Source organism: Eleutherodactylus coqui, chromosome 4 (genome assembly GCF_035609145.1).
Source record: "Eleutherodactylus coqui strain aEleCoq1 chromosome 4, aEleCoq1.hap1, whole genome shotgun sequence".
Taxonomy (NCBI): domain Eukaryota; kingdom Metazoa; phylum Chordata; class Amphibia; order Anura; family Eleutherodactylidae; genus Eleutherodactylus; species Eleutherodactylus coqui.
In genome coordinates, this window is record NC_089840.1 from 173,769,424 (window position 1) to 173,781,488 (window position 12,065).

General features: G+C 49.3%; 1 protein-coding gene across 1 annotated transcript in view; it reads left to right on the top strand.

The window, feature by feature from the left end:
• The first annotated feature begins 6,769 nt into the window (after positions 1–6,769).
• The window catches only part of CSGALNACT2 (chondroitin sulfate N-acetylgalactosaminyltransferase 2), a 46,694-nt gene continuing 41,398 nt past the window's right edge, over positions 6,770–12,065 (top strand). The window contains exon 1 of the mRNA XM_066600402.1: positions 6,770–6,922. The gene's annotated coding sequence lies outside the window, so the exon portion shown is untranslated. The remainder of the gene's footprint in view (positions 6,923–12,065) is intronic.

Sequence of the window (12,065 nt, forward strand, 5' to 3'; positions counted from 1 at the left end):
GTGCTATAGATCGATGTATATTAGATGGTATATACTTGCTGTCTCTCGTAGCATTTTACAGGGCAAATACCATGTTATATTAGAGAGTTTATACGTTCTGTCTCTCACTGTATATTAGATGGTATATACGTGCTGTTTATAGCTGTTTATTAGATTGTATATATGTACAGTATATTGCATTATATATGAGGGAATGTACGTGCTATCTCTCACCGTATATTGGATGGTATATACATGCTGTCTCTTGTTGTATATTGAATGGTATATATGTGCTGTATATGCTTGTATATTAGATGGCATATACATGCTTTCTCTCATTGTATTTTAAAGGGTATTTACGTGCTATCTCCGGCTGTACATTAAATGAAGTATACGTGCTGTCGTCAACTGTACATTAGACAGTATATATGTGCTGTATAGCCTTGTATATTAGATAATATATACGTGCTGTATATCCTTGTATATTAGATGGTATATATGTGCTGTCTCTCATTGTATTTTACAGTGTGTCTGGCTGTCTATTAGATGGTACAGTATATCCGTGCGGTTTCGCTGGATGTCACTGGCTGGGGACTGTCTCTCGCTGTATGCTAGACAGTAAATCGGTGCGGTCTCGCTGGATGTAACCGGCTGGGGGCTGTCTCTGGCTGTATATTAGACAGTATATCAGTGCGGTCTCGCTGGACGTTACCGGCTAGGGTCTGTCTCTGGCTGTATATTAAACAGTATATTGGCGCGGTCTTGCAGGATGTCACCGACTGGGGGCTGCCTCTGGCTGTATATTAAACAGCATATCGGTGCGGTCTCGCAGGATGTCACCGGCTGGGGGCTGTCTCTGGCTGTATATTAGGCAGTATATCGGCGCGGTGTTGCAGGATGTCACCGACTAGGGGCTGTCTCTGGCTGTATATTAGACAGCATATCGGTGCGATCTCGCGGGATGTCACCGGCTGGGGGCTGTCTCTGGCTGTATATTAGACAGTATATCAATGCGGTCTCTCTGGATGTCACCGGCTGGGGGTTGTCTCGGGCTGTATATTAGACAGTTTATCACTGCGGTCTTGCAGGATGTCTCCGACCGGGGGCTGTCTCTGGCTGTATCTTAGACAGTATATCGGTGCAGTCTCGCTGGATGTCACCAGCTGGGGGCTGTCTCTGGCTGCATATTAGACGGTATATCAGTGCAGTCTTCCTGGATGTCACCGGCTGGTGGCTGTCTCTGGCTGTATATTAGACAGTATATCAGTGAGGTCTCGCTGGATGTCACCGGCTGTATATTAGACAGTAAATCGGTGCAGTCTCGCTGGATATCACCAGCTAGGGTCTGTCTCTGGCTGTATATTAGACAGTATATCGGTGCAGTCTCACTGGATATCACCAGCTAGGGGCTGTCTCTGTCTGTATATTAGACAGTATATTGGTGTGGTCTCGCTGGATGTCACCGGCTGGTGGCTGTCTCTGGCTGTATATTAGACAGTATATTGGTGCGTTCTCGCTGGATGTCACCAGCTAGGGTCTGTCTCTGGCTGTATATTAGACAGTATATCGGTGCAGTCTCACTGGATATCACCAGCTAGGGTCTGTCTCTGTCTGTATATTAGACAGTATATTAGTGTGGTCTCGCTGGATGTCACCGGCTGGTGGCTGTCTCTGGCTGTATATTAGACAGTATATTGGTGGGTTCTCGCTGGATGTCACCGGCTTGATGTCTCTGGCTGTATATTAGACAGTATATCAGTGCGGTCTCGCTGGATGTCACCGGCTGGGGGCTGTCTCTGGCTGTATATTAGACAGTATATCGGTGCGGTCTCGCGGGATGTTACCAGCTGGGGGCTGTCTCTGGCTGTATTTTAGACAGTATATCGGTGCGGTCTCACTGGATATCACCAGCTAGGGGCTGTCTCTGTCTGTATATTAGACAGTATATTGGTGCGGTCTCGCGGGATGTCACCAACTGGGGGCTGTCTCTGGCTGTATATTAGACAGTATATCGCTGCGGTCTCGCAGGATGTCACCGACCGGGGGCTGTCTCTGGCTGCATCTTAGACAGTATATCGTGCAGTCTCGCTGGATGTCACCAGCTGGGGGCTGTCTCTGACGGCATATTAGACGGTATATCAGTGCAGTCTTGCTGGATAATAATAATAATAATAAACTTTATTTGTATAGCGCCAACATATTCCGCAGCGCTTACATAGACAGGGGATACAGAAAGACAAAAGTACAAAAAATTACAGAACCACGGTTACAGTCGTAATCAGTTGGTGGAAACAATAGGGGTGAGGGTCCTGCTCCAACGAGCTTACATACTACAAGTAATGGGGTGATACAGAAGGTAAAATGGCTGGAGGTGTGCACGGTATCGCGTGATGGAGAGTGAGGGATGCTATATACAGACAACAGTCAGACATTTAGCTATGCGACGGCAAGATCAATATGACTACAGGAGCGGTTTATGATGGCTAGCAGGGATTGTGGTCAGTAGGTCAGGGAGCATGTTATCAGGCAGTGTATAGAGGAGTTTGTTTAGGGAATGCAGTATGCCTCCCTGAAGAGATGCGTTTTTAGAGCACGCCTGAAGTTTTTCGAGTCCTGGATTGCCCGGATGTTCTTTGGTAGTGCATTCCAGAGGACCGGTGCTGCTCTGGAGAAGTCTTGGAGGCGGGAGTGAGAAGTTCGAATTAAAGGGGCGCTCAGTCTAGTTTCGTTTGCCGAGCGGAGAGCCCGGGCTGGGTGATGGATGGAGATGAGGGAAGCAATATAGGGGGGCGCTGCACTGTGGAGGGCTTTGTGGATTAAGGTAATAAGTTTAAATTGAATTCTATATTTAACGGGCAGCCAGTGCAGTGACCGGCACAGGGCAGAGGCATCTGAGTAGCGGCTGGACAGGAAGATGAGCCTGGCTGCCGCATTCAGGATGGACTGGAGAGGGTAGAGTCTGGTGCAGGGGAGGCCGATCAGCAACGAGTTGCAATAATCGAGCCGGGAGTGGATGAGGGCAACAGTAAGCGTTTTCAGCGTGTCTATGGTGAGAAAAGAGCGGATTCTTGAGATGTTCTTGAGGTGCAGCTGACAGGTTCGGGCCACTGATTGGATGTAGGGGGTAAATGAGAGATCGAATATGACCCCAAGGCAGCGGGCATGTTGTTTGGGAGTTATGGTGGCGCCACACACTGAGATGGAGATGTCAGGATGAGGTCGGTTGGTGGAAGGAGGAAACACCAGTAAGTCAGTTTTAGAGAGATTTAGTTTTAGGTAGAGAGAGGACATCGTGTTAGAGACAGCAGACAGACAGTTGGTGATGTTTTGGAGGAAAGGTGCAGAGATGTCACGGGAAGAGGTGTATAGCTGGGTGTCATCAGCATAGAGGTGGTAATGGAGGCCAAAGCTCCTGATGGTTTGTCCAACAGGGGCTGTGTAGATAGAGAAAAGGAGGGGGCCAAGGACCGAGCCTTGGGGGACCCCAACAGCAAGGGGAAGAGAAGGAGAGGTAGAGCCAGCAAAGGAGACACTGAAAGAGCGGTCAGATAGGTAGGAGGAGAACCAGGAGAGAGCTGTGTCCTTTAGGCCGATGGAGTGAAGCATACTGATGAGGAGTTTGTGGTCAACAGTGTCAAATGCTGCGGAGAGGTCGAGGAGGATCAGTAGGGAGTAGTCACCCCTCGATTTGGCTGATAGTAGGTCGTTTGATACCCTTGTAAGGGCAGTTTCTGTAGACTGTTGGGGTCGGAAGCCAGACTGTAGGGGGTCGAGGAGAAAGTTCTCTGATAGATAGCTTACAAGGCGGGAGTAAACCAGCCGTTCTAGTAGTTTGGAGATGAAGGGGAGGTTTGAGATGGGTCGGTAATTGGCAACGTCAGTTGCATCAAGAGTCGGCTTCTTTAGCAGTGGGGATATGATGGCGTGTTTGAAAGAAGAGGGAAAGATGCCAGAGGCCAGAGAGAGGTTGAATATAGTGGTGAGATGGGAGATGATCACTGGGGAGAGGGATCGGAGGAGATGTGAGGGGAGAGGATCGCTAGCGCAGGTGGTGGGGCGAGCAGAGAAGAGCAGTTTGGAGACTTCTTCCTCTGTTGCTGGTCTGAGTACAGACAGTGAGCAGGAGCTAGATGCAGTGCTGACAAGACTAAGGTCAGGGCTAGTCTGGGATTTGGAAGTTTGGATGTCACCGGCTGGTGGCTGTCTCTGGCTGTATATTAGACAGTATATCAGTGAGATCTCGCCGGATGTCACCGCCTGTATATTAGACAGTAAATCGGTGCAGTCTCGCTGGATATCACCAGCTAGGGTCTGTCTCTGGCTGTATATTAGACAGTATATCGGTGCAGTCTCACTGGATATCACCAGCTAGGGACTGTCTCTGTCTGCATATTAGACAGTATATCAGTGCGGTCTCGCTGGATGTCACCGGCTGGGGTCTGTCTCTGGCTGTATATTAGACAGTATATCGGTGCAGTCTCGCTGGATGTCACCGGCTGGTGGCTGTCTCCGGCTCTATATTAGACAGTATATTGGTGCGGTCTCGCTGGATGTCACCAGCTTGCTGTCTCTGGCTGTATATTAGACAGTATATCAGTGCGGTCTCGCTGGATGTCAACGGCTGGGGGCTGTCTCTGGCTGTATATTAGACAGTATATCAGTGCAGTCTAGCTGGATGTCACCAGCTGGGGGTGTCTCCGGCTGTATATTAGATAGTATATTGGTGCAGTCTCGCTGGATGTCTCCGGCTCTATATTAGACAGTATATCGGTGCAGTCTCGCTGGATGTCACCGGCTGGGGGCTGTCTCTGGCTGTATATTAGACAGCATATCGGTGCGGTCTCGTGGCATGTCACCGGCTGGGGGCTGTCTCTGGCTGTATATCAGACAGTATATCGGTGCAGTCTTGTTGGATGTCACCGGCTGGGGGCTGTCTCTGGCTGTATATTAGACAGTATATCGGTGTGGTCTCGCTGGATGTCACCGGCTTGGGGCTGTCTCTGGCTGTATATTAGACAGTATATCGGTGCGGTCTCGCTGGATGTCACCGGCTGGGGGCTGTCTCTGGCTGTATATTAGACAGTATATCGGTGCAGTCTCGCTGGATGTCTCCGGCTCTATATTAGACAGTATATCGGTGTAGTCTCGCTGGATGTCACCGGCTGGGGGCTGTCTCTGGCTGTATATTAGACAGCATATCGGTGCGGTCTCGTGGGATGTCACCGGCTGGGGGCTGTCTCTGGCTGTATATCAGACAGTATATCGGTGCAGTCTTGTTGGATGTCGCCAGCTGGGGGCTGTCTCTGGCTGTATATTAGACAGTATATCGGTGCAGTCTCGCTGGATGTCTCCGGCTCTATATTAGACAGTATATCGGTGTAGTCTCGCTGGATGTCACCGGCTGGGGGCTGTCTCTGGCTGTATATTAGACAGCATATCGGTGCGGTCTCGTGGGATGTCACCGGCTGGGGGCTGTCTCTGGCTGTATATCAGACAGTATATCGGTGCAGTCTTGTTGGATGTCGCCAGCTGGGGGCTGTCTCTGGCTGTATATTAGACAGTATATCGGTGCGGTCTCGCTGGATGTCACCGGCTGGGGGCTGTCTCTGACTGTATATTAGACAGTATATCGGTGCGGTCTCGCTGGATGTCACCGGCTTGGGGCTGTCTCTGGCTGTATATTAGACAGTATATCGGTGCGGTCTCGCTGGATGTCACCGGCTGGGGGCTGTCTCTGGCTGTATATTAGACAGTATATCGGTGCAGTCTCGCTGGATGTCTCCAGCTGGGGGCTGTCTTTGGCTGTATATTAGACAGTATATCGGTGCAGTCTTGCTGGATGTCACCGGCTGGGGGCTGTCTCTGACTGTATATTAGACAGTATATCGGTGCGGTCTCGCTGGATGTCACCGGCTGGGGGCTGTCTCTGGATGTCACTGGCTGGGGGCTGTCTCTGGCTGTATATTAGACAGTATATCGGTGCGGTCTCGCTGGATGTCACCGGCTGGGGGCTGTCTCTGGCTGTATATTAGACAGTATATCGGTGCAGTCTCGCTGGATGTCTCCGGCTCTATATTAGACAGTATATCGGTGCGGTCTCGCTGGATGTCTCCAGCTGGGGGCTGTCTTTGGCTGTATATTAGACAGTATATCGGTGCAGTCTTGCTGGATGTCACCGGCTGGGGGCTGTCTCTGACTGTATATTAGACAGTATATCGGTGCGGTCTCGCTGGATGTCACCGGCTGGGGGCTGTCTCTGGATGTCACTGGCTGGGGGCTGTCTCTGACTGTATATTAGACAGTATATCGGTGCGGTCTCGCTGGATGTCACCGGCTGGGGGCTGTCTCTGGATGTCACCGGCTTGGGGCTGTCTTTGGCTGTATATTAGACAGTATATCGGTGCGGTCTCGCTGGATGTCACCGGCTGGGGGCTGTCTCTGGCTGTATATTAGACAGTATATCGGTGCAGTCTCGCTGGATGTCTCCGGCTCTATATTAGACAGTATATCGGTGCGGTCTCGCTGGATGTCTCCAGCTGGGGGCTGTCTTTGGCTGTATATTAGACAGTATATCGGTGCCGTCTCGCTGGATGTCTCCGGCTGGGAGCTGTCTCTGACTGTATATTAGACAGTATATCGGTGCGGTCTCGCTAGATGTCAGCAGCTGGGAGCTGTCTCTGACTGTATATTAGACAGTATATCGGTGCGGTCTCGCTGGATGTCAGCAGCTGGGGGCTGTCTCTGACAGTCTGCTCCTCCCCAGTCTCTCATTTCCTCGGTCACAGGAAGTGTCGGCTCTGGAGGTTGTGCTTTGTGCTCGGTCAGTGGATGAAGCATGTAGCAGAGCTGGCAGTGTACACAGTGCTGTGTGCTCCCTGCAGACAGTGGATGTAGCAGAGTACACTGCAGTGTCTGCCTGGCTGAAGAGGAGTCCTGCCCTCAGGTAATGCCCGCTGGGATGGATGCTGGGTGATACATTGTTGCGGTGTGTAAGACATTGTTCTGGCTACTAGTTCTAATATAACAGAGGGAGGTCATCCTGCACACCGCTCCATACGTGTACAGGTTGTCATGGACCTCCTGGCTCCTGGACTGTATTTCACAATGGTTCTCCTCACTGGAGGTTGTGGCGGCGCTGTGGCCCGGACTGTCAGATCTACTAATGTTTTCTGGTGTTCTTATATTTAAAAAGCTTCCGTTTGAGGTGACCGAGGTAGATTTGAAACCTTGGCTTCAGTTTTTTGGACTCACATTGTGGAATACAGTGGGCATCACTTACAGGGTAATTCTGGAGTCTTAAAGGGGATGTCCAGTTATGATACAACATTCCTCCTATACCACCAACTGCACTAAAATATCAAAATCAGCTGTACTGACCCGTCCTCTGATGCGGGGATTCAACACTGCAGCCACACCGATCTCCCAGTTGTTGAAGATGAGGTCGGCGGCTATAATGTGACTTCCAGGCATCATGGCGCCCAGGATATGAGCGCTGCTGCCAGGAGAACAGCTTCTGATTGGCTGCGGTGATCACCTAAGATCCAGTGACATCATCTTCAACAACAAACACCAGGAGATTGGTGCAGCTGAGCGCTGGGTCACCGCGGCGGGGGGATGGGTAATTGCAGCTGATTTTAGGAGGAATGTTGTCTGGTAACTGGACAGCCCGCTTATTAATTTTTTCAAGTTTTCACCCATCTGCTGGATAGAAGAAAATGGAGATCTGACTGCTGGGACCCCCACTAATCCCAAGAACGGGGGTCCAGACAAAGTGAATATAGGGAGTTCATTCAGGTGCAACTCTGCCGCCCAATTCATTTCAATGAGAGGCCCGGAGATTGAGTCCAAGCGTCAGGCAATCTCCGGCACCCTGGTTAAAATGAATCGAGCAGCAGTGTGCCAGCTCGACCTATGCTTTATCCACTTGGAGACTAACCGGACCCCCAAATTGGGGATCAGTGGGTTTCCCAGGAAATAACCCCCCCACCAACCTATCAGTGGATTGGTGAAAACCTGAAAAAAACATTGTCTGCTGAACAGAGTCAAAATGAGTGGGGTTCATTTGTCAAAGTTTCCTAACAAAGTTATAACGCCATGCCAGGTACCGCCTTGTATCGCTTGTACCCTGTGCCCGATTGTATAAGCCCTGTTGTTAGGTCTACCGCATGCTGTACAAGGGTTGGCATTGCATAAAGTGTATGGAAATTCTTTTTAGCGTTAAAGTGCCTGTCCACGGCCGTGATTTCTCTGGCGGTAAGCCGCCGACGAGTCACTCCCTCTGAAACTTTCCATAGCGCTGCTATGGAAAGCGCCGACACACTGTCCACGAGCGGAGAATCATTGCGATTCTCTGCTTGCAGCAGGCAATTCACAGCATGCTGCGAATTGCCCCGATTCTCCACGGTCAGCCAATCTATTAGATAGGGCTGACCGGTGGAGAATCGGCGGCGGCTCCTGCTCCCGGGCGGTGGAGCTCCGCCACGGGATACCGCAACGCCCGTGGACAGGGGGCCTTTGGGTTGTAGAAATTGATGGCCTGTCTTTGGGCTTGTCCATCAGTGTGTGATCCCTGGGGGTCTGCTGTCTGGGAGTGGCACCGTTCAGCTGATTGGAGGAGCTGCAGCCCTCTTGACAGTATTGTGTCCTCCTCAGTGTTTGCATCTGATGGTGGGTTAAATCCTGTTCATACTCTGAACAGCGTACTTTTGTTAGCAACCTTGTTGCATTGCGTTTACTTCTTCAGGACAAGGCTGCAATACTCGGCTTGGCCACTGTGAGAAGTATTGCATTCTGAATACAAAGAAGATCATAGTCAAAAGTAAACCGCAGCACTCTTACTGCAGTGATCAGCAGGGGTCTTGGGAGCAGATCTCCACTGGTCAGATATTGATGGCCTATTCTGAGGATAAACCATCAATTTCTGCCACCCAGATTACCAATTTGGTTAAAGCAGTGTGAGCAGATCGGGATGCTCCATGTGAGTGGAAAGTGCGAGGTTTCCATATGCATAAGATGTCCTTCTATAATGCGTACGGTTCAGAGGGTTCTATCTTGCACATCTCTCTACTACTAACGGATTGGTTACATGTGACACTTCCTCGATATTGGGATGAAAAAAGTATAGTCACATGATACACAAGTGTGGGGTACCAAAGTCTAGCTTGGGGAGTTTAAGGCCTCACCCACACGGGTGGATTTTTGTTGCGGAATCCGGAGTGGGCGTCCGCCTCTGGATTCCACAGCAATAACCCTACATAGCATGCTATAGAAAAAGGATTCTTCATGCACACAAGTGGAAACCAATTGCGGTTAACGCTCACGGATGAAAAATCAAAGCATGCTCAATTTTTCTGCAGTTCCCGCACGGACGGCTGCCATTGAAGTCAATGGAAGCCATCTGACCCGCGGCGGGTCTGCAATTGACATTGCTCTCGAGCCACAGATTCATGAGTTAAAACTAAAAATTTGTACTGCACATGTCGAATGGTGAGCCGTGCGGGCCATCCACAGTACAGATGAAGATCAAATAAAGCAGGTACACGCGGATGCCAGCCAGGCACAGGGGCGGATTCCACTGCGGGCTTCAGCATGCAGAATCCAACCCGCCCGTGTGTATGCAGCGTAACTGTGAGACTAACGAGACTATTGCATTTAAGGAGCCCAAGCGCATTCAATTTGATGAAAATGGACAATTCAAACCATAGTGATCATTCACTGGGTGAAAACCAGCAACACGTGATTGTATCGGCTGACCGGTGACAACCTGTCAGCATCTGGGAAGTTCTAAGCCTTGTTTGAAAGATTTTTCATTCATTCTTTGGAGGAAAGTTCGCGGGAAGATCTTGGGATGATCGTCTGCTCTCACCGGACTTGCCTGGCTACTTTGCAGTCTGAATGACTGGCAACCAACATGAACTAACGTGTCTGCAAAACCATCATTCACCAGACAATTGTTCATTCAGCAACCGTTTGCCCATCAACCTACTTCCGTTTGCCCACCTGCCCACTGGTCTGCGGGTCCTCCCCACTGGTCTTAGAACTTGCAATCTCCTGCACTGGTGTATTGTACGCCGGTCCAAGTTCACTAGACCCCGGTGTAAGTGCGACAGATGGATTAAAACGCAGGCCTGTTAATACATGTATCACATCTGGTGGCGCCTCCATGTGCCAGACTGAAACCTAGGTGAGGCCTCTCTAGGCCCCGGTCGTGTGGCAGCAGCGACAAAGCATGTGATACAATGTAGCCAGCTACGTCTTTCTGACTTACTGCTGCTAATGTTGGCTTGATGCTCGGTCTGTGTGACATCCGCTTTCTCCCTTTTTACGTGTTTGGTACTTATGTGAATATGAATTTTGCTCGTGTTTTACCACGGATTGTCCGAGTATAGGAAAGGGAAAAGAATGGACAGTTATACCAAATAATACAAGAAGTACAAACAATGGAGCAGCTGTGGGTGAAGATCCCGATGTCAGGTGACCACTGCAGCCAGTCAGAGGCCACAGTGTCACAGCCCGTTCCCTTGGCATCGAGGCACCAGGGATATGAGTGCTGATGCCAGGAGGATGGGCGGTAAGGCGGTGGCCACTGATTGGCTGCAGCAGTCACCTGACTACTGGTCTGTGCTGAAAGCAAGGACTCTGTCAAGGGGAAGAAGAGCAATATGTGCTGCATCTTTTGTCATTTTTATCTTGCTGGCCATTTACATTTTTTTTTTTTTTTTTTTTTATATACTCTGAGGACTCTTTTAACCCTTTACTACTAAATATATCCAAAAACATACAATTAAATATTGTTCTTATTCCCACATGCAGCAAAAATCTGAAGATTGTCGCTCAGTGCGAATGCTGTGTATTTGCGGCGCTGACAGCATGCACTCGCTCAGCTGATCGGTTGGGGTCCCGAGCGACAGACCCCGGCCGATCAACCATCAATGACCTATCCTGATGATAGGTCATCAATAGTATTCTCCCTGAATAAACCCCTTTAAGGGCTTAAACTAATTAGTGTGATAAGCTGCAATTTTGCGCACCGAAAATAGAACCTATTGATTTCAATGGGTGCACCCTTACACTTTTTTTTTTATTTTTGCGCAAAAAAGAAAAGGACCGTCTCTATCTTGTGTGTGTTTATGCACCAAAGAGCCCGATAAATGTCTATGGGAGGTAGACAAACACGGACGACAGCACGTTAAGCTAATTAGCCTCTTAAATCGGTGTGGGATGAGTCCCCTGACCGTAAAAACAAGTGGTGCCTGCACAAATATGGGCTTCACATACATGCGATTTGTAGCCCGTGTGAAAGAGGACTAATCCACAGGTGAATCGTGAAGGTATGGGATGTAAAAGGTAGGGACGTCTGCTTCTCCATCCCACCAGATCCACTCCTGTATTCGGGACAAAAACTGCATCTAAAACCGCAGAGGCTCTTGATGTTTTTTCTTTGAACCGTGTGAAACAATCAGTGGGAAGAAGAAGCCCAATGGCGCATCAGCGTACGAAAATACTGAATCCAATATGCATGGAGTTATTTCCGTAACTCGCTCTGCATTGTGTCTTGTTACATGCATCACCACAGGGAACTAAACATTATCAGCAGTACGGCTTATCGAGGAGAGACTGACCTCAAGCAGAAGATAAGGGCGACCAGAGCCGATCGCGGATACTATCAGATGGCGGTCTACTTTTTCTTTTGCCGCCTTTACAATGGCCATCAGATTTGTACGACTACTGAATATACTTCAGGGACACAAAGTCACATCTCTGGCTGACATAAATGATGATTGCTTTTCATAGTCCTTTATCCACCGGAGACGCAGGAGCTGCTCTGACTTTGGGCTTTTTAACATGGGTGTAAATGTGCATCGTATTAGTGGCAATTTTTTTTTTGCTCATAATACGCAGTGAATAAAGCCGATAATTTTAATGAGTTTAGTGAGTTTTTAATTGGTTCGTGTGAAGGAGCCCTATGCCCTAATTTGCTGTGTATTACATTCCAGTATTCGTTTTGGGGAATTAACATACACAGCAAATACGCATGCTTCATACATATTTACTGTGTTATGAGTGTGAAAAATGCGCGAGCCACA